This window comes from Dromiciops gliroides, chromosome 4 (assembly GCF_019393635.1).
Source record: "Dromiciops gliroides isolate mDroGli1 chromosome 4, mDroGli1.pri, whole genome shotgun sequence".
Taxonomy (NCBI): domain Eukaryota; kingdom Metazoa; phylum Chordata; class Mammalia; order Microbiotheria; family Microbiotheriidae; genus Dromiciops; species Dromiciops gliroides.
The window spans coordinates 388,602,592-388,626,438 of NC_057864.1; the positions used below are offsets into that span (position 1 = coordinate 388,602,592).

General features: G+C 37.3%; 1 protein-coding gene across 1 annotated transcript in view; it reads left to right on the plus strand.

Moving 5' to 3' along the window:
• Positions 1-23,847, plus strand: part of UST (uronyl 2-sulfotransferase) — a 390,474-nt gene that overhangs the window by 1,608 nt on the left and 365,019 nt on the right.

Genomic DNA, 23,847 nt, shown 5'->3' on the forward strand with positions numbered 1-23,847 from the left:
CACTATGTCACAAGTCAGAATCTTTTGGTTGTTTAGAGATGGCTTGATCAGTGAGGGGTAAAGGTTTCTGAAAAGGGGAAAAGAGGTTTTTTGGTTGTTTTTTTTATTTGTGTGTTTGCCCTCCCAGCTTCCCTCCCACAGGCTCAGCCTCCCACAGCTGCGCCTTTGCCCAGTCCAGCCTTCTCTTGTCAGTTTCTCGGGGACAGTTCTTTTGCTCCAGTTTGTGCTCAATTCTTCCCCTGGACTGGTGCAAGGGAGGAATGTGAAGTCTCTCTCAAGTATGTGGCCAGAGGAGGTCGGCTAAGGGGAGGAGGCAGCTGTGAGAGCTCTAGCTTCTTGCAAACTCGAGAGAGTGATAAATCGGAGCAAAGCAAGACATTCATGTCTTGACTGATGGTCTAGGGGAACAGGAAAAAAAAAAAGAGCCCAAGCAAAAATCTGACCTGACAAACTTCCTGGTTACCCTCTACTCCCCGTTTACACTTCCCTCTACATTCATTCTGAGAAAAAGCCACATACTTACAGAGCAGAATCCCTGCTTCGGAGGGGAGGAGGGGAAACAAAATAACCAGCAAGATTTTAGGTACATCATTTCACTAACCACTGTAGCCCGTTATTAAAGATAATGAGGAAAAAATGTTGAGTGTCTTGCTTATGGGGAATGCTATTGTAAAAATTTGCTTTTCTTTCTGTAAGAACATCATGATAAAGAGGTGCTTTTAAGATGTTTAGGGCAGGTTAAATGACAGCTATGCAACTAGGATTCCATAATACATCCTTGATTACCAGCCCCATAAAAGTATGGAAGACCTAGGAGTGTTACTTAAAACTCAGAATTAATCGAGATTTAGATAAATCTGAATTCCACAACTAAGCTCCCTAAAACGGTGAAGTGCTGTTGAGCCTTAAAGATCTTTCTCCCCAAGGATTTAGTAAAAAATATATAAGGATGGAAATGTAAAGAAAAGAAAACTCTATTAAAGAGAATGTGGGGTTGAAGGAAGAGCAATGGATTTGGGGTCAAGGGACTTTACTCCAGTCTCTCTCTAGCATGATGAACTAGTTATGTAGCATAACTTCTCTGGGCCTCAGTGTCTTCATCTGTTGAATTGAAGAGTTTTCACTAGATGACCTTTACTGGGGACTCTTTCAGGCCACAGATTTCATTATTTTGAGTCAAGATCAAGAAACACTGTAACTACAGAGATTCCTTCTATATCAAAAAGCATGGTGTGCTTATGAAAAGAAAGCAAAGTTGGCTTGTGACATGAAATGCTGACAGCTATTATTTTATAGCAACAATCTCTTTTTTAAAGTTTTGCTTTTAATTTATGGAATAAAACAAGCCATAACACATTATAGTTTTAAAAAAGATGATTGTACATGACACTACAATTCTACCCCATGACAACTTGCTATTGCATTCAAATGTAAAACGAAATTATCATGTAAGTTTCTTAACATGTCTTTCAATATCGTGATTGAAAGAAATAAATCTGAAATTTGGGGTGTTCAGTTAGTAGGAATAATTGAGTTGGGCAAAATGAATTGGCAACAGTATCATTTGCCCAAAGGACCAGGAACCCTGCAAGGTTGACTATAGCGCAGATTGGTGTTGTAATTTGCTAACTTAAAATTGTTTCCAATTTAGGTGGGCTTGGACGGTTTTAAAAAAAAACCAAACACTGATACTGACAGGGACCACAAACAACATACTTGAGCCCAAATTTGTTCTGCAGTATTGTTAAATATGACAAACAACAAATAAAATGATTGTAGGGAAATATGGGCTTGTGTTGTTCAAGAGCTCCAAAAATATACTCTTACTAATATAAGGCCAAAAATGATTACAGAATGACCTCTTAAACCATGGGTCCTTCATTCTATCATTTTAGAGTCTGAGTTATTTTTTGTTCCATAAAACCAGAATTTGTGGTTGGCAAACATGGTCTCAATTTCCCCAGTTGGACAGTTTGGGTGGGTACCTTTTTCTGTTGTAAGCTGTGGTGCAATTTATTTTCATCTGTGAAGTGATATTTCATTTCAACCACCTTACTTGATAGGGTATTTATTAAAAATATAATATAGTAAGATTATTACCAATGCTACTATTACTTGTAATAATATTTAATGTCCTCACTTATTTCAAATATATTATTCCACTTTCCTTAACCAGCAAGACTTCTCTTTCAACAAAAAAAAAAATTTTTTTAAGAAGGAGGAATATAGATCTACCAAATCCAACCAATCCACCAGACCACATCTGACATTATTTCAGTGTTTTAAAACTCAGGGTCCTCCACCTCTGCAAATGAAGGGGAGATGGTGCATAATATACATTTGCCTTTAGGGCCCAAACTTGGTCATCTAATTAAAGTCTCAAATAATAAATATTGGTTGAACTGTAGGCAGCTAGGTGACACCATGGATAGGGTACTGGCCTTGAAGTTGGGAGGACTGCGTTCAAATCTCACCTCAGACATGTGTGACCCTGGGCAACTCACTTAGCCCCAATTGCTTAACCATCTGGGGCCTTCTCCAGTAGCCCTGATAACATATTTTGCTACTGGATCCAGATGGCTATGGAGGAGAAAGTAAGAATGGTGACTGCCCATCCCTTCTCACTTAAATCCAATTCAGTGCAAGTCATGACATCTATCATGGTCCTCTTAGGGAACAAAGGACCAAACAATAACAAAGAGAGGTTGAAACTCTGATTTTCTGCTACCACTCAGCTACCTTTCTTCTCTTTTGAGATATCTCCCCCTATTTCAAAATATCTTAATCCCTTGACATTTTTCTTTGGCAATTTCTCATGAGAGAGAAAAAACATAGTTTAAGGAAGGTTTCATGCATGTTCAGGAAAACAGGAAAAAATGAAGGCAAGAGGGGGGAAGGGAGATCATTTATAAAATTGTGCTCAAATTTATATCTGTGATCATGGGCAAATCACCTAATCCCTCTGATCTTCTGTTTTGTTTTGTTTGTTGTAATCCATAAAATGGGGATAGTAATACACTACCTCCCAGGGTTTCAGGAGAAACAAATGGAAGGTACAGGTGAAATATGCAAAGGTCTATTTACACATGTAAAGACCAAATGAGATTATATATTTCAATGCCTTTCTAATAGAAACACACTATTTCAAGCATCAAACTTCAGAATGTTTGATCCCAGAAAAGATGCCTCACAGGTTAGGAAAGGCATTGAAAGACAGAGGTGCCAGTTCTGCACCTTTGTCTCCTATTCTCCCCACGCCCCCCCCCCCAACAGGGCATGTAGAAGGGAGGGAAATCTAGAGGAAGACTGGGTGCAAGCCACTGGGTGGTGAAGGAGGATTAAGGTGGAGGGGGAAAAGTAAATGCTAACAAGTTTCTTTCCCTCTACCCCAGCCGGTAGTTGTCCAAGCAAATTCTTTTTAAAAATGTATTTTTCTTAAAGAAGTTTCTGTGCTGGCAGCGTTTGCTGTTCAAGTAGAAAAATAACTTGGGGAGAACATACAGGGAACATTCTTTTTGACAATCTTTCCCAAATAGGAGACGGAAGGCACATATATGACGTATATGGTACATTTAACATGTAGAAAAGATGTAAAGATATTGAGAAGAAACCACAAATGAAGTTTCTTCTAGAATGAAGTTTATGATGCTGCAGTCTTTTTGCTGCTAGCTTTATTATGCATGAGCTACAAAAATTTAAAAATCTTTGCGTAAGATTCATTATATTGAAATAAATATAGTTAGCCAGATGGCTTACTACTGATTTTAGATGACTGGCATGCTTTAACTATCATCATGCCTTAGATGCCTAATTTGCTTTTCTGTAAATTAAATTTGTTTTGCTGAATGGAGTTGATGTCAAAATCACATATTTCCTTTTTAATTCTTTAATGTGAACTATTTATAGCTGAAAGCTTACCATTAAGCTCACAACATTACCATATTTCTGTTCATGTAAAAAAATCTGACTTAATGTGGCGACAATGTTGAGTCAAACAAATTACATTTTTTTTTTAATCTTAAAAAAAAGGGGGGAAGCTAGGTGGCATAGTGAATAGAACACCTGCCTTGGATTCAGGAGGACCTGAGTTCAAATCTGGCCTCAGACACTTGACACTTACTAGCTATGTGACCCTGGGCAAGTCACTTAACCCCAACTACCTCACCAAAAAACAAAACAAAACAAAAACCAACTTAAATGGTATCATTAAATTGGCAAGATTGAAAGACCCAAGATTTGTTTAAGTTAAAAAAAATGCACAAAAAAGGATTTCAGTCTTTGTTAGAAAATAATTTGTCCCTACCTCCAAATCCAGATTCTTAGATCATAGAAGTTTAGAATTGTGAGCAACCCTAAATATTATCTAGTAACCCCACTCCCCCCCACACACACACACTTAGGCCACCATTTTACAACTGAGGAAACAGGGATCCAGAGTGTAGACATGATCTTTTTTTTTTTTTTAGGGCAATGAGGGTTGTGACTTGCCTAGGGTCACATAGCTAGTAAGTGTTAAGTGTCTGAGGCTAAATTTTAACTCAGGTCCTCCTGAATTCAGGGCTAGTGCTTTATCCACTGTGCCCCCTAGCTGCCCCAATCTACACTGTTTTTTAATGGACTGCTTTATTGACAAATAGAATAATCTACTTAATAAAGGGCAAAAAGAGTTAAAATTATGAAAAGAAATTCTTTACATGATAAAAAGGAAAGTCTTTTTCCTGTTTTAAATATGGTAGTGTTAGAAATGGACATTCAATAAAGGTCAGAGAGTGAAAAGCAACTGCAGGGAGCTTCCAGAAGAAAACAAATGCAAGTTTGAATGGTGAAAAACATTGGACTTGAAAAATGTTTGTAATATTCATTGGTTGGAGTATAAAGTCCTCTTTGTAAGGATAGCTTTAAACCATGCTAATAGATTTATTTTACAATTAAGATATTCATGAATTGATAAAACTGTATTAATTCACAGTTCATCTGGTTACTACCCCTCTTCTTGGAGCTTGGTCTTTGCCATCAGTTCAGATTTAAAACACTGGAGAGTTTGTTTCTGAGATGATAAAATGGAAACAATATTTTGTTTTGTTTCCCCTGTAGAAGTTGAATTATTAGCAACAGTAGCTTGCCCCCTAGCTGTATTCATATCAATGATGTATAATTGAAAAAGAAATACTGCTGTGGAGGAATGAAGAATATGATGAATGAGTTTATAGTAGGGAAAATCTCAGATTTCTTTGCAATTTTTGTCCTTTATTATATATCAGAATTAGCCAAGAGCAATTCTGTTTTACTTAGGCCTATTTTTCATTACAGAAACTCTACTCAAGTGCCAGTGATATCCAGTAAGCCTTAAATATGTCAGAAATGAGAAGAATAGACTGAAAATCTTGCTAATATTAATGCTCAAAATATTCATTGTAGACATAAGAATGTCGTAGACATTCATAAAGATACCACAGAAGTGGCACTTTCTATTGATTGTCCTTAGAGCACTGGAAAAGACAGCACTCAGATTGCTTTAATTGTTTCCTGCTTGCTCTCTCTAATTCCCCAAATTCAGGTACCCTTCATGTCATTTCTTTTATTCTTCCTTGACCCTCAACTTTTCTTGCCCCCTTTCTTTCCTCATTTTCTTTCCTTTTCATTAACATGCATTTAAAAATAATAAAACACAACTGATGGGAGGGACCCTCTTCAAAAGAAACATCCATGTCTTGTATTTGAATCTAGTTTACTTGGTATGTTTTGTGGTGTTTAAAATCTAAATTGTGGTCGCCTTAAATCAGAAGCTTCAGCTCCAGTCTAGCCTAGAGTTCCAGCCTGGTTGGGTTCTTCCTGAAGTCCTCCTCCACGAGCCTGCTTTAATCAGGAACACCTCCTTCACAAGCTGTTTTTGGAAGCTTTTTTATACATCTGGAACAGAGGCAGTCCTTACACACTGCTTCAAGGTGATTGGTTGGCAGTCATCCAAATCCATTGTCTTTGAAGGTGTTCTCAAGTTGAGTTCACAGTCTAGTTTCTGAGAACAATACCTTCTTAAGGGATAGCCAGGTGTGATTACAATCCAATTAACTTGAAGTAGGCTTAATTAGCAGTCAATCACTCTCACTTGATTCAATCAGTATAGATTAATCTCCAGGTGGGTCTTTGAGTATCTGCTAAATCCCATTATTTCATCACAGTTTAAAAAACAAATTGTTGGACCTGTGCATTTAGATCAGACATGGTAGTTTATGATTTGTTTCTCTGTTCCTTATTTCTCACAAAATGGGAGGTGATGATACTTATTTTGTAGAAGTCTTGAAAATTACAGAATTAATGTCTGCAGGGTATTCGGACAACTGATTTTCTTTTCTTTCTCTTTTCTTCTTTTTTTTGGGGGGGGGGCAATGAGGGTTAAGTGACTTGCCCAGGGTCACACAGCTAGTAAGTATGAAGTGTCTGAGGCCTCCTGAATCCAGGGCCGGTGCTTTATCCAATGCACCACCTAGCTGCCCCTGAACAACTCATTCTTAAGGGCAGGTGATAGGATAATAGAACTTGAGCTAGAGATGACTTCAGAGGTCATTTAGTCCAACTTTCTCATGTTATAAATGAGGACACTGAGGTTAAGTGACTTGCCCAAAGTCACATAGACAGTAGCATTAAAGTTAGGATTTGAACTCAGATTAGGATTAGATCTTCAGAATCTGCAGCTAGGTGGTACAGTGGATAGAGAGCCAGGCTTGGAGTCAGAAAGACATCTCTTCCTGATTTCAAATCTGGCCTCAGACACTTACAAGCTATATGACCCAGGCCAAGACACTTGATCCCTTTTTCTCAGTTTCCTCATCTGCAAAATGACACAGAGAAGGAAATGGCAAACCACTCCAGAATCTCTGCCAAGAAAACCCCAAATGGAATCACAAAGAAATCAGACATGACTGAAAATGACTGAACAAAAACGGCCTCTGACTTTGGAGCCAATGTTCTTTGACTGTACCACCCTGCCTCCAAGATATTGTTAATGTGCAAATACACCTTCAGATTTGCTAACTGTTGAGAACATAGAGAAAGGGGTCTTGAGGGTTTTTAATATAATTAAAATTCATGCATGATTCATTTGAAGTTCTTGATCAAATAGTCTATTTCTGTAAATTTCACTTTGCAACACCATGTTCAGAAGAACTGGAACAATAAGTGATTGTTATTTTCCATTACAATGACATGTTATTCAAAGAGGATATATTAATACAGTTTCTGAAATGAATTGATTTTTAGTAGGCTGAGTATTTGAATACACACGGACACAGAAAGCACAGGCTCCATAGGAAGTAGAAAAAAAAAACCAGGAGGATGATGCTGGCTAGTTACATACATCCTGATGTGTTCTCAGTTTGAATGTTTTCTTATCTGTAAAGTGAGGGAGAAGGGCCGGATAATCTTGATATTCCCATCTAACTTTAAATCTATGATCCTAACATTACACTCATCAAAATGGCCATATGTATATATGTGTGTATATATATATGTATATATGTGTGTATGTGTGTATGTATGTATGTATATGTATATGTATATGTATATGTATGTGTATGTGTGTGTATGTATACGTGTGTGTATTTAGCATAGCATCACTGTTGTTCAGTCACATCTCACTCTTTATGACCCTGTTTGGGCTTTTCTTGGCAAAGATACCAAAGTGGTTTGTCATTTCCTTCTTCGGCTCATTTTACAGATGAGAAAGTTGAGGCAAATAGGGTTAAGTGATTTTCCTGGGGCCACACAACTAGTTAGTGTTTGAGACTGTATTTGAATTCAGAAAGATCAGTCTTCCTGACTACAGGCCCAGCATTCTATCCACTGTGCCACCTAGCTGCCTTTAAGAAAAATGAGAGGTTGAAAGAGATGCTAAGGTCCTGTTCAGCTTTAATTTTCTATGAAAGCCCATCTATTTCTATGGCTACTACTCTTTCCTTTATGCTGATTGCCAAAATCACTATCTTTTGTCTTTATTCAACTCCCCCAGTGCTTTGTACCTCTTATGTCTCATTTTACCTTGTATCATAGCTATTTGTGTCCATATTTTATTGCTCTTATTAGATTGTAAACACCTCAAGGGGTAGGATATCATTTCCCCCTATACTACTCAATAATACTCTGTCTTACTGATGATAGGGACTCAATTAACATTTGCTGAATGAATTCATTTCCTGACATAATTTTTATTTGTCATCCTGCAAAATCACATTCTGTGTGAAGAGCTTGTGATGTGTATGAAGAAAGAAGCAAGTAAGAAACCCCTCCATAACGAATCAAGCAAACTGGTATAGCTTTGATTTGTCTTAAGCTCTTTTCTCTAACCCAGACCACAGATTTTCCCCTTATTTCATTGGCCAATCCTCAATGTCAAGCATCAACACATTCTAGATGATTCTTACATGTATTTATGTGAATTTTGTTGCCCCTGTGCAAGGTTTAAAGGTTCACCACTTTGGAGGAATTTAAACCTAAATTTCCATAGCTGTACCGGTAATTTGTAATGCCTAAACACATTCTAAACCTTGAGTTGTTAATTTCCCATTTCCTATTTCCTGTCATTCCTCTTAACCCTGACCTTGAGAGTAACCAGTTTAGGATGGAGAAGAATAACAGTTTATTTCTCAACCTTGTCCAGTGCCTCACTCAGGCAGTGATTTGTGTCAGATTAAATCACATTTCAAATGTGGCCTTAAGCATCTTAGTAAAATGAGACTGTTGCATTTAATGATTCCAGAGGGGACAGAGAGTGACTAGATTTTTATCATGGGACACAGAGATGAAATACCATTAAAATTGGGTCTTAATTCACCAGTATTTAAACTTGCTCTTAGAAAGTTACTGAACTAATCGGACACCATTACTTTAAATAATCATAAATTTATTTATGATGACCGCTGTCACAGGTAGTGGTTAGAGGGTATAATATGTACAGTGCTGGATTTAGAGTCAGAGAGAGATGTGAGTCAGACATTTACCAGCTGCAAAAGTTACTAAACTTCTGCCTGTATCAGTTTCTTCATCTGTGAAATGGGGATAATAACAGCATCCATCTTCCAGTGTTGTTGGGATAAAATAAGATTATATATGTAAATCCAAGCCTTAAAAGTACTCTAAAATTTTAGCTATCTCTTTGATTAATTATAAGTTTATTAACTATTTTGAATGAATGCTTAATTCAAGACATGGCTAGAACATTGGGCTAGATGTAAGAGGGTGGAATTCAGTGGAGATAAATTTAAATATTTACATCTGCATTCTCAAGTATGGAACAGGAGAATCACAGAAAGCAGCTTGCCTAAAAGGGATCTTAAGTGGATTGTAAACCCAATATGAGTCACCAGTGACATGGCAGTTCAAAGGGCTACATTGAGAAAAGCAAAACTTCCAGGAATATGAAGGTCACAGAATGATAGAATTGGTGCTAGAGGATATCCCTGAGGTAATCTACTATAACCCACTTATTTGACAATTGAGGAAACTGAGGCAAAGAAGGTTGTTCCTTGCTCACAGATATATAGATAGGAAGTGATAGAGGTAAAATTTGAATCCAAGTCATCTGGTTCCAAGTCCCACACTCTTTCCATTATATAACTGAGTCTGCACTGTTTAGACCACATCTAGAATTTTTTGTTCAGTTCTTTTTTAAAAAAAATTCTCATTTATTTATTTATTCATTCATTCTCCCATTTATTTATTTATTCATATATTCATTCATTCATTTATTTGTGTTTATCTATCTATTTATTTATTTATGTGTGGGTTTTGTTGTTTGTTTGTTTGGTTCTAAGATGGAGACTGTCTAGAGGAAGGGAACTGGGAGAGCAAAGGGCCTTGAAATCAAGGCATATGAAATCTACCAAGTGAAATCTACAGAAACAGCCTATGAGATAAAAAACTAAAAAGTGAATTGTGTAGGAATTTAAACTGGAGAAATATATTGGTTGAAGAATTGGGGGTATTTAGCCTAGAGAAAAGTCAGGCCTAGGGGCTTTAAGTATTTGAAGAGCCATTATGCAGAAGGATTGGATTTACTCTATTTGGCCCCAGAGGGCAGAACCAGGAGCAATGCATAGAAACTACAAAGAAGCAAATTTAGATCAGGAAAACCTTCCTAACAAATGGAACAGCTTTAAGAGGTGGTAATTTCCCCCAATGGATTGTCTAATGCTAACTTACTGGATGTTACAGTAAAAAATTCCTTTGGGGGGCGGGGCAGCTAGGTGTCTCAGTGGATAGAGCACCGGCCCTGGAGTCAGGAGAACCTGAGTTCAAATCTGGCCTCAGACACTTGACACTTACTAGCTGTGTGACCCTGGGCAAGTCACTTAACCCTCATTGCCCTGCAAAAACAAACAAAAAATTCCTTTGGTATGGACTAGGTGGTTCCAACCCTCAAACTCTGTCCTATGAATATTTAAAATGTAAATATATTGTTTTTGGATATAGGTCATTAATTTTGCCATTATGAAGATGATATCATTCATATGATAGTTGGTTTTGGTTTTCAATCCTGAAGTATATAAATTCTTTCCTTAGGGGTTTTTAACCAATAGATCAAAACTGAGTCCAAATAAAAAGAGCTGCTGTAAGATCATCAAGGTTTGAAACTAGCCACAATGGGTATATATGTCTATATGCATGAGAAAGGCAGACTTTTGTTCTGGTACCTGGTTCCATTTTTTTAATGCCAATCAAAGATGATCTTTTAAGCAAGGCCACCCTCAGCACCCCAGTCTCCCAAATAACTTGACAACTCTTTAAAATATATATATGTATGTGTGCATAAGTGTATATGTATGTATATCTGTATGTGTATATATTTCATATATCTTTTCAATATATATCATTAACATAACATGTGTGTGTGTGTTGTTTAGTAGATTGGAATGGGAACAAAGCCATACTCAGGGGTTTAGACGGTGCAACCACCAATTTTCTGTCTTCAGAGTCAAAGATAGTTGTCAGAGATCATAGAACTTGAATCAGCACAACACAATCAAGGACAGAAAGAGAAATGACTTAATCTTAGTCTGGGAATTCTTTTGGCTCCCCTCCCTGGGTGTTGTGACTCAGAGTGGTGGCTATTCACTTTAAAAATGCCCCTGCTCGGGATGTCCATTATCACCCCTATTATTTAATATTGTCCTAGAAATGTTAGCTTTAGCAATCAGAGAGAGAAAGGAATTAAAGGAATTAGAATAGGCAAGGAGGAAACAAAACTATCACTCTTTGCAGATGATATGATGGTATACTTAAAGAATCCTAGAGAATCAACTCAAAAATTACTTGAAACAATTAACAACTTTAGCAAAGTAGCAGGATATAAAATAAATCCACATAAATCATCAGCATTTCTATACATGACCAACAAAATCCAGCAGCAAGAGATAGAAAGAGAAATTCCATTTAAAGTAACGGTAGATAATATAAAATACTTGGGAGTCTACTTGCCAAGACAAACCCAGGAACTCTATGAACACAACTACCAAACACTCTTCACACAAATCAAATCAGATCTAAATTTTGGAAAGATATCAATTGATCATGGATAGGCAGAGCTAATATAGTAAAATGACAATACTGCCTAAATTAATTTACTTATTCAGTGCCATACCAATCAGACTACCTAAAATTATTTATACAGCTAGAAAAAAATAATAACAAAATCATCTGGAAAAACAAAAAGTCAAGAATATCCAGGGAAATAATGAAAAAAAAATTCACAGGAAGGTGGGTTAACGGTACCCACAACCTGGAGCTTTACTATAAAGCGGCAGTCATCAAACTATCTGGTTACTGGCTAAAAAATAGAGTGGTAGATCAATGGAATAGGCCTAGGCTTAGGAATGCAGTAGTAAATGACACTAGTAAATGTAGTGTTTGATAAACCCAAAAGACTCCAGCTTCTGGGATAGGAACTCAGTATTTGACAAAACTCTGGGAAAACTGGAAGATAGTATGGCAGAAATTAGGCATAGACCAACATCTTACACCTTATACTAAAATAAGGTCAAAATGGATACATAATTTAGACATAAGAGGTGATACCATAGGTAAATTAGGAGAGAAAGGAATAGTCTACCTATCAGATCTTTGGAAAGGAAAACAGTTTTTTGACCAACAAGAGATAGAGTATATTATAAAATGCAAAATGGATGATTTTGATTATATTAAATTAAAAAATTTCTGTACAAACAGAAGCAATACATCCAAAATTAGAAGGGAGGCAGAAAGCTGGGAAACAATTTTTGAGGCCAGTACTTCTGATAAAGGCCTCATCTCTAAAATATATAGGGAACTAAATCAAATTTATAGAATCCAAGTCATTCCCCAATTGAGAAATGGTCAAAGGATATGAACAGGCAGTTTTCTGATGAAGAAACCAAAGCTATCTATTCCCCATATGAAAAAAATGCTCTAAATCTCTAATGATTAGAAAGATGCAAATTAAAACAACTCTGAGGTACCACCTGACACCTATCAGATTGGCTAAAATGACAAAAAAAGAAGATAATAAATGTTGGAGAAGCTGTGGGAAAATTGGAACACTAATTCATTGTTGGTAGAGCTGTGAACTGATCCAACCATTCTGGAGAGCAATTTGGAATTATGCCCAAAGGGCGATAAAGCTGTGCATACCCTTTGACCCAGTAATACCACTTTTGGGTCTTTTTCCCAAAGAGATCATGGAAGGGGGAAAGGGACCCACATGTACAAAAAATATTTATAGCTGCTCTTACGTGGTAGCAAGGAATTGGAAGTTGAGGGGGTGCCCATCAATTGGGGAATGGCTGGACAAGTTGTGGTATATGAATACAATGGAATACTATTGTGCTGTAAGAAATGATGAGCAGGAGGAGTTCAGAGAAACCTGGAGGGTCTTAAGTGAGCTGATGATGAGTGAGATGAGCAGAACCAGAAGAACATTGTACACAGTATCATTAACATTGAGTGTTGACCTACTGTGATGGACTATATTCTTCTCACCAATGCAATGGTACAGAAGAGTTCCAGGGAACTCATGATAGAAGAGGATCTCCAAAACCAAGAAAAAAAAAAAAGAACTGTGGAGTATAGATGCTGATTGAACCATACTATTTCTTTTGTTTTGGGTGCTATTGTTTTTTTTTTCTATTTTGAGGTTTTGCATTACTGCTCTGATTTTTTTCTCTTATAACAGGATTAATGCAGAAATAGGATTAATGTTATTATGTGTATATATATATATATGTGTGTATAGATATATATATATCTATATGTATATGTATATAGATATATAGATATAACCTATATCAGATTACCTGCTGTCTAGGGGAGGGGGGGAGGGAGGGGAGGGAGAAAAATCTGAAATTGTAAAGCTTGTATAAACAAAAGTTGAGAACTATCTTTACATGTAACGGAAAAAATAAAATACCTTATATGTAAAAAAAAAATGCCCCTGCTCTTGTTAGGTCCTTCTAGCCACTGCACTTCAGGGGATTGGAGGAAAGAACAGGACATGGATCTTAAGAGTTGAAACCCAACATCTAGGAGACAATGAGACTAGCAGAAATCCCCAATGGAGGCAATTAGTACACAGAAACAATTTTCACTGGTGAACAGAAGGGAGGCAGTTTAGTGGAACTATAATGCCTAACAGAGAGTAGTGTGACTACTTCACTAGAGGATACTGCCAACTCTACAGGATCAGAAGTATGATTTGCCCCCACACATACACTCCCTGGCCCCCAAAGTTCATGATTTGTACCCTTTTATGCATGTTCCCTGGTCATACATGTTTACCTTTTCTTATCTAGTAGCATAGGAACACATGGGAGAGTGTAAGTCATTTTTGCATGAGGGGGAAGCTATCTTCTTGGAATACAAGTTTGTATGTTGTATAATTAAAAGGTGTTTTTGTTCTGAGTTAATTTGTTATCAATGGGAACTTGTGAAATATGGTTTTGAGTGGGTGCTTTGAATCTGAGTTAGCTTCTCCAGGTGTTGAAGTATGAGGGAATGATGCTATAGATACTACATTGAAACATGAAACAACTATTTATGCCTTATCAATCAGTGCAAAGAACACAGGACTGGAGTCAGAAAGCCTGTTTAATGGATAGGGAAACAATTTATGTTTAAAAAAATTTTCCAGTTACTTGTAAAGATAGTTTTCAATATTCATTTTTGTAAGATTTTGAGTTCCAAATTTTTCTCTCTCCCTCTCTTCCCTCTCCCCTCCTGATGCCAGCAAGCAATCTGATATGGGTTATACATTACAATTATATTGAGTATTTCCACATTAGTCATATCGTAGGAGAAGAGGAAAAAAAAACACAAGAAAGAATAAACAACAACAACATAAAAGCAACAACAAAAGTCAAAATAGTATGCTTCAATCTGCCTTCAGACTCCATAGTTCTTTTTTTTTTTTAAATGAAGCAGTTGGGGTTAAGTGACTTGCCCAGGGTCCCACAGCTAGTAAGTGTTAAGTGTCTGAGGCTGGATTTGAACTCAGGTACTCCTGACTCCAGGGCCGGTGCTCTATCCACTGCGCCACCTAGCTGCCCCCATAGTTCTTTTTCTGAACATAGAGAGCATTTTCCATCATGAGTCTTTTGGGATTGTCTTGGACCATTGTATTGCTGAGAAGAGTTAAGCCTCTCACAGTTGATCACACAGTGTTGTTGATACTGTGTACAATGTTCTTCTGGTTCTGCTAATTTCGCTCAGCATCAATTCATATAAGTCAGAAAGCCTTTTTTGAGTCCTGATTCAGCCTCCTCAATGTCAGTATTATTTGGGCAAATCACATAATCTGTTTAAGCTTTAGTTACTTCATCTGTAAAAAATTGTACTTAGTTCAAGGCACTGAGCAAGTTGCTGGGGATACAGACAAATGGGACAGTCCCTACCCTAAAGGAACTGATGATCTAATGGGCTATACTGGACTGTGATTCCCAACTGTCAGCTCATGAACTGGCAGTGGTCTGTATGTAGCAAGGGTCACTACCAAATGCCTTTAGTACTTTAAAGAAAGACAGAGAGACAGAGAGAGACACAGAGAGAGACAGAGACAGAGAGACAGACAGAGACAGAGAGAGAAACAGAGAGAAGCAGAGAGGGAGGAATGGAGAGATAGATTCATCTAGAAATCCATCTAGGAGTCCTTGCTGATGCTCCAACACTCCGTTTCTTCTGCCTAGCTATGCTGGTCCCTGCCACCTACTTCACTAGTAACCTAGAGTTGAGTGCTAAGCCTGTTAAAGGAAGAACACTCTACCGGTGAGGATTTAGATACTTGTAAACACATTACATTTAGAATCAGAAGACTTGGGTTTGTCTTGGCTCTGCAAGTTCTATTTCTTCCAAGATTTAAACTACAAATGCATAGTTATTTGCTATCGAGTGAGATTTGTTGAGGGTGTATTAATGTTCATGTTGTAGCAGCCTGACATAGAACACAGAACCTTGGGCTTAGATTTGGAAGACAAGGGTTCAAATTTTAGCTATGCCACTTTCTAGCCACTTTCTAGGCCTAGATTCATGTGACCTTGGGCCACACAATCACCAAGCATTTCTTCAGTACCCACCGTGTGGCAGGCATTGTGCTAACCACTGGAGATACTAAGACAAAAGACAAATAAAAACTTGCTCTCAAGGAGTTTACAACCCAGGAGAGACAACATGAAAACAACCATGTGCAAAACAGATCCATATAGGAGAAACTGGAGCTAATCAACCAAGAAAAGGCATTAGGATGAAGAGGGATCGGGAGAGGCTTCCTGTAGAAGGTAGAATTTTAGCTGAAACTTGAAGGAAGACAGGAGAGCCAGGAAGAAGAGTTGAGAAGGAAGAGTGTTATAGGTATGTAGGGAGTGAGTGAAAATACCTGAAACTGAGAGAGGAAATGTCTTGTTTTTAGAACAGCAAGGAAGCCACTGTTACTGGATTGTTGAGTAGGTCAGGGATATAGAATATAAGATGACTGGAGAGGATGGGAAGGGAGAGCAGGTTGTGAAAGGCTTTGAATGCTAAACGTAGGATTTTATATCTGGTCCTAGAGGTGATAGGGAACTAGTGAAGTTTATTGAATAGAGATAACCTGGTCATATCTGCACTTTAGGGAGTTTAATTTGATAGGTTTCTTATCTATAAAATGGAGGTAATAATATATTAACTGCTTCACAGTTTTGTTGTAACTATCAAATGAGGTAATGTATGCCTAGAGGTTATGTGAGACTCTTTCTTACAACTTATGTACATTATTAAGGAACTCCTTGTATACTTTACAGTAGTTTCCTAGTCCTTCTGAGGTGGTCTCTTGTCAGACATTCATCATTTGACTATTGTAAGCAGTGGCACAGAAAAAAAATGTTTTAAAATCCTTTTCTTTTACATCTTTAATTAGTTATTCACTTTCTTTTTTTTCTTTTTGGGGTGAGGCAATTGGGGTTAAGTGACTTACCCAGGGTCACACAGCTAGTGTCAAGTGTCTGAGGCTGGATTGGAACTCAGGTCCTCCTGACTCCAGGACTGATACTCTATCCACTGCGCTACCTAGCTGCCCCAGTTATTCACTTTCAATAGTCTTCTTTTCCTTCCCAAATCCCTGGCTTCAACCAGAAGATTAAATGACAATTACTATTCACATGGAATCTTTCAATTTCCCATCCAGGTCTTAGGAATACATTTCATTTTCTGTTGTTTTTTTCCCAAAACTATTTTCATTTATTTCCTCAAAATTAACACATCAGTCACAGTCAATAGCTTTGTAAAATATTTCAGCTTCTTTATTTTATAGGTGAAGAAATTAATATATTATCACTTAACATAATACCAGCTTAAAATAGAGGATTTGAACAAATCTAACATTCTCGTGGCCATGTTACATGAGAATTTTTTCTTCTTTTTTTAAATAATAAACATTTTATTTATAGTTTTGGGTTCCAATCTTTATCCCTCTTTCCCTCCCTCCCCTTCCCCCCTCCTTGAGGTGGCAAATAATCAGATATGGGTTATACATGTATGATTATGTAAAACATTATCATGTTTGTCGTTTTGTACAAGAAAACTTGATTAAAAGAAAAAAATGAAAGACGGTGAAAAATAGCATGCTTCAGTCTGTTCCATCAATATCAGTTCTGGTTAATAGCTTTAAAAATGCTACAGAAACTTTCCTTCCTGTCTAGCATATATGCTCTAGAAAGACTGGCATCTTAGTCTCATCTTGCTCGAATTGGGTTAATTTTTAGATTGAAAGTTGTAAGGGCTAAAATTCTAGCTAGTCTGTCTATAATATCTAATGAGTGGTCACCAATAAATTATAAGCTTTAGCAAGAGTTAGACTTTTAAGCATTTATTAAGGAGAATAAGAATTAGGTAAAGAGAGAGAGAAAGGCCTAGATTCATCTATCTATTAAAGGGAGAGCGCATTTCTAGCTCCAATCTCTGCAAGAGTCCTCAGGAAAGAGAGAGAACCAGTGCGCCAGCCTCCTCCCACAAGCCAACATCACTTCCTGATGCCAAAGAAAGCCACATGGTCCTGCCCTCAGAGGCCCTCTCCTCATGGCGGAGTTTTTCTACAGTAAGTCTCCAGCAGGTGGCGTCATTCCATTCGTTACAAAGTACAGCTCTAAATGTGCCCTTCTAACTCCAGGACCTGAGCTCAAAGGTTCTTCCCTTGTCAAAGCCACACTGGGATTTGAATTCCACTTCCCACCCTTACTGGAACTCACTTGCTGCTTACTAACAGTTCTTAAATCATTTTAGTCATCATGTCATGGCCACCCACAACAACAACAAAAACTGTTTATGCTACTCTGCCTCTCCCCATCTGTGAGAAGTTCCTGCTTACAGTGCTAGAAGCCTTGCATGCATTGGTAAGATACTTGACAAAAGTAATTGGTATTTTGCTTATAAAGCAAATTCTTCTCTGGAGAGGGTTTTTTTTTTTTCTAATGACTGTAAAAACTGGTGAAATTGACTCATCTTTTTGGAAGCAGATATGTATGTTAAAAAAAATAGACTCGGGGCAGCTAGGTGGCACAGTGGATAGAGTACCAGCCCTGGATTCAGGAGGACCTGAGTTCAAATCCAACCTCAGACACTTGACACTTACTAGCTGTGTGACCCTGGGCAAGTCACTTAACCCCAATTGCCTCACCAAAAAAAAAAAAAAAAAAAAAAATAGACTCATGATAGTAGACCTAATTCCACTTTATGGAACTTGTGTCAGAAACACACATCTAACTGTTTGGCAGGAAATGCACATAAAATCATGTACAGCATTTAGTTAACCAAAAGAGGAAGTAGTTATGACTCCTTAAACTGTAGAAGAGATAATTTGCTGAAAAGCCAATGAAATGCTGAGTAAAGAGGTAAGTAAGATGTGTAACTGGGGTGGTTGGGCACTCACATCTCCAGCTCTGCCAGATTGTAAGGATAGCTGAAGTATAGTCACCCTTTTATGGTTCCAGTGATGAGTTTCTGCTCAGAACAGCTGTCCAAAGGGAGAAGAATGCTGACATCGCCATTATAGCAGTATATATAATTTTTGGTGAATACCTATCATTCCTGAAAATGTTCTGTGCACTTTATAGAGAGATTAGCAGAAGTGTTCCTCCAAATGATACTAAAGAATGAATGATAATAAAGACATTTAAGAAGTTAGTAAAAGAGGAGCAAAATCTTTGTTTTTAACAGATAATAGAAATGGAACCGATATTTTATTTTCTTATCTAATGCCCTTTCCAACTCAGACTACTGCTTTCCCTGTTGAACCACCCTCCAAGGTGTTAAGACTGAGATTGTTGTAGTTAAATTCTTTGAGTAGGGCAGCTATGTTGTACAAGTGAATAGAGTACTGGGCTTGGAATCAGGAAGATTCATCTTCCTGAGTTCAAATCTGGCCTCAGATACTTCCTAGCTGTGTAATTCTGAGCAAGTCACTTAACCCTGTTTGCCTCAGTTTCTTCATCTGTAAAATTGAACTGGAGAAGGAAGTGGCAAACCACTTCACTATTTTTGCGAAGAAACCCCAAATGGAATCACAAAGAGTCATGAGCATCATTATCATCTTTGAGTTGTGATGTTCAATGGAGTTTCACAATTTAATAACACTTCCAAAGCTTTTTTTCTCATCTTCTTAGTATAGGGATAGAGAATGAATCCAGAAAACACTCTCTTCCGTTGCAGGCTGTCTCCTTCTCTGCAATTTACAGTCTTAGAGAGTCACCTAGAGCAATGAGAAGTGGTGCAACTCACCTAGTATCACACAGGTAGATGTGTCAGAAGCAGGAACTGAGCCTACATGTTCTTGACTCTCAGGGTGGCTCTCTATCCACTCTATTATATTCCAGAAAGGCAGAGGCACTGTTTTCTACTGTTTATGTCTAAATACATTTTGGATCATTATATGGTGCAAAAAATGTTTCTGGTGATGGCTAGAGTTTTAGTATATACGTTAGGTGTTTAGGTATGTTGTTAGGTGTTTCCTAGCTTGGCAGAAACTGTGTTGGCTGAAAATTGCTTCTGGATGCTGGGTAGGATGGCTGGTTTCATGTTTAATTTATTTCGTACCAGAATAGGATATCTTGCCAGATATATGTACAGATTGCGTCTCCCTGTTATTTCTGACTTCATGATGAGAACAATTGGTTACTTTAACATATTTTCATAACTCATGTTTCTCATTTTCAATTTTGCTTCAGGCAGAATTAAAGGAATGTTTTCTTATTGCTTTCATATTCTTAACCTTTCTTCTTAGTCTCTCCTACTGTCTTTTTTTTGGAGGGGGGCTTGTCTGATCAATCTACCCCTGTCACTGAATTTGTAGAGAGCAGTTTCTTAATTACAGTGCACTTTACTTTGTATGACACATGTTATTAAAAGCTGTGTAGGAATAAGTTTTGGTGGATTGAATCCTATTTGCCTACTGACACATTTTAGTTTGGGAGATGCTTAATCTTCATTTATGACTGAGCTTTAATTTCCAGTGACTCACTTTGAAATAGCTTCTTTAACTCAGTTTTGGGTAAAACTGTAAACAAATTCTTATATATTTGCATGAGGCCTCATGCAGAAATCTTGTTAGTTACCCTCTAATTTATTTACATTGTTTGGATTTGGGTATAGACATAAAAACAGAAGCACCTTCTTTTTTTTTTTTTTTTTTTGCAGGGCAATGAGGGTTAAGTGACTTGCCCAGGGTCACATAGCTAGTAAGTGTCAAGTGTCTGAGGTCAGATTTGAACTCAGGTACTCCTGAATCCAGGGCCGGTGCTTTACCACTGCGCCATCTAGCTGCCCTAGAAGCACCTTTGATTGGGTGTTTGGTATATTGTTGAGGCTTAAAAATATCATATGATCATAGAGTTGGTAGGACTTTTAGAGGACATATGGTCCAAAGTACTTTTTACAAACTTTAAAGTGCCATATCAATGTTGTTGTTATTGTTGTTACAGTTACTATTACTAATGAAGATATTGAAGCCCAAAGATGAAAATTATCTGGTCAAAGGCCCTACAAGTAGAAAGCAACAGAGTTCAATTTGAACCTAGGTCCTCTGAGTTCAGATCCAGTACTCTTTCTACCAAACCATAGCATGTTTATTCAGTAGGATTCCTTGACTACTATTTTGAAAGGTAGATGACTTGGAATCTGAATGTTAAAGTACAGATTTTGACTCTGTTAATAAGTAGATATGGCCCTATTTAAAGTCAATTGAAGGGGCAGCTAGGTGGCTCAGTGGATAAAGCACTGGCCCTGGATTCAGGAGGACCTGAGTTCAAATCTGGCCTCAGACACTTGACACTTACTAGCTGTGTGACCCTGGGCAAGACACTTAACCCCAATTGCCTCACCAAAACACAAAACAAAACATAAACATAAAGTCAATTAAAAACATCAAAAGCTTAGCAAATAAAAAAGTAGCAAAAATCAATTTTAATAAGGAAAATAAATAACTTCTCTTAATAGCCATCCTCCAATTCATTCCTATTGCCATTGCCATAGTTCAGAACCATATTACTTCTTGCTCTTACTATTGCAATATTTTTTCAACTAGTCTCTCTGCTTCCTGTCTTCCCTCCCGAATCCCCTTGCATACTATAATCAGATTAATTTTCATAAAGCACATCTCATCATGTTACTCAAAATTCATAAACAATCCCCCATTTTCTACTGATATATAAACTTTTAAGTTAGCATTCAAAGCACTCAATGCTTTCTCTGCTTCAATCTAACTTTATAACCTTTTCTCCAACTCTTGTATTACTTGTGGAAATGAAAATGCCCTTTTTTCCCCACACTAGACACAATCTGTGACATCCTTTCTCTTATTTCTCTCTGTTTTCTAGTCATCATTTTTTTTTAATTTTTTTTTTTTTTTTAGTGAGGCAATTGGGGTTAAGTGACTTGCCGAGGGTCACACAGCTAGTAAGTGTTAACTGTCTAAGGTCGGATTTGAACTCAGGTACTCCTGACTCCAGGGCTGGTGCCTTATCCACTGCTCCACCTAGCTGCCCCCTCTAATCATCATTTTAAGGTTCAACTTAAATACTACTTCCCATCTTTATGAAGTCTTCTGTTATCTCTTCAGGAAAAAGAAATTTTTCTTTTTTGGAACTTAGTAAATAAATTTTTTTTTTAATTTCTCACCAACTTAGTTTAGGTTATCAAACTTGCATTACAGTTGCTTGTATAGAATTCTTGTTTCATTTGCCAGATTGTAACCTCCTTGAGGGCAGGGCTTACTTCTAAATAATAACTTTTGTCTCCTATAGTGTTTGCCACAGAGTCCTATACAAGGTTGATTATCAGTATTTGTGGAATGAATGAATGAATCTATAATAAAAATATATCAGATGAAACATTCAATTGGTTTTCCAGATAGTTTTCAAGGGATGAAAATATTCTACTATTTTTCTAGACAGTTTAAAAAAATAGCTAGCTAATTCAATAGATAATTAATGACTAAGTATAAATAACATTCACACCAGTAAACTTTTTCTAGGTAGACTTCAAATAATTCATTAGCATGCTAGAAATATGCAGAGTACCAGTCAAATTTATTAAATCAAACAAGATTTTTTAAAATTCACTTCCAAATTACTTAGATGGATTCCCAAGTGGCCTTAGTCTAACCAGAAAACAAGATCCTTATGTGTAGCTACTTAATTTTCTTATTTTAATTAATTTTTTTCCAAATGTTTTAAGTCCTTCTTATGAATACTTGAAATCTCTGTCATATAGGATAGAGGTTTGGACTTGGAGTCACGAAGACCTGAATTCAAATCCTCCCTTGGATACCTACTACAGTTGTTTGACTACAGTCAAGTCATTTAACATCTCAGCCTCATTGTCCTCATATGTAAAATGGGACTGCTAACAGTACCTATCTCATAGAGCTTTTTTGAACTTCAAATAAGATAACTTGAGTGAATTACTTTGAGAACCTTACCATGCTACATAAATGCTACCTATTATTGTTTAAGATGGGGAAAATTTTCAGGAGTACCATTAATAATTTTGTAAAGTTGCAACGTGTTAGCTCAGTTACTTAGCTTCTGTTCCTAGGAGATTATTAGAGCCTAGAGAAAATCAACCTTTTTATTTCTGGGATTTTAATTTTTTTTAATATGCTTTTGAAATTAGTGAAGTGCTAAGAAAAGCTGATTCAAGTCAAGAGACTACAATCACTTAAACCAAGTAAGAGAATTCTGAAAACCGTCTTTCCAACTCTGCTTCATGTTATTGAGGTAGAAGAGACTTTGAAACCTCAATCCCCTTCTTTTACAGTTGAAGAATCAGAGGCCCAGAGAGCAAATGATTTGCCCAAGATCACACAGCTGTTTTATGGCCAAGGTTGGACTAGAATCCAGATCTCCTGAGTCCTGGTTTAGTGCTCTATCCATGCCATACACAATGTCTCATTCTTTCTTCTTTCTAAATACATTCTGAGGGGCAGCTAGGTGGCACAGTGGATTAGAGTACTGGCCCTGAAGTCAAGAGGGCCAGTCAGATACTTACTAGCTGTGTGACCCAGGGCTAGTTACTTAACCCCAATTGCCTCAAACATCCAGGGCCATCTCTAGTCATCCTGATATATATCTTGCCATTGGACTCAGACTGCTTTCGAGAAGAGAGTGAGGGTGGTGACGTTGCACAGTCCTCCCTCACTTAAATCCAATTCAGTGCAAGTCATGACATCACCCTGATGTCATAGTCCTCTTTGAGAATGAAGGACCACCACCACCAACAGTTGCATCCTGAAACCCATGCCTCCCCAGTTCAATCAACAATTTTTAAAGAGGTATTTTGGAATTCATTATCTGACAGTAGTGTTCTTACATATTCTGCTTAAGGCAGAGCTGGACATTTTGTGTGGTTTTTGCATGGTCAGAGTAGTCAGCCCTTCTGGCTTCATTGCCAGTACAGATAATATATAACCTGTTCTTTCTTTTATTCTACTTTTTCTTTTTTGCACTCTCACCTCCAACTCTCCCAAACAATTTCTACTGATGTATAACAAAAGGATACTATAGTTTTCTAATTCATCTTTTTATGTGGAAACAAAAATTATTTTTAAAAAATAAGCTATTTGGGGCAGCTAGGTGGAGCAGTGGATAAAGCACTGGCCCTGGATTCAGGAGGACCTGATTTCAATTCCAGCCTCAGACACTTAACACTTACTAGCTGTATGACCCTGGGCAAGTCACTTAACCCAAATTGCCACACACACACACACACACACACACACACACACACACACACACACACGGTATTTCCTTAGTTTTGTCATAGCTATTAAAATAAAAGGAAGTACTTTATTTCATAATTTCTTATAAA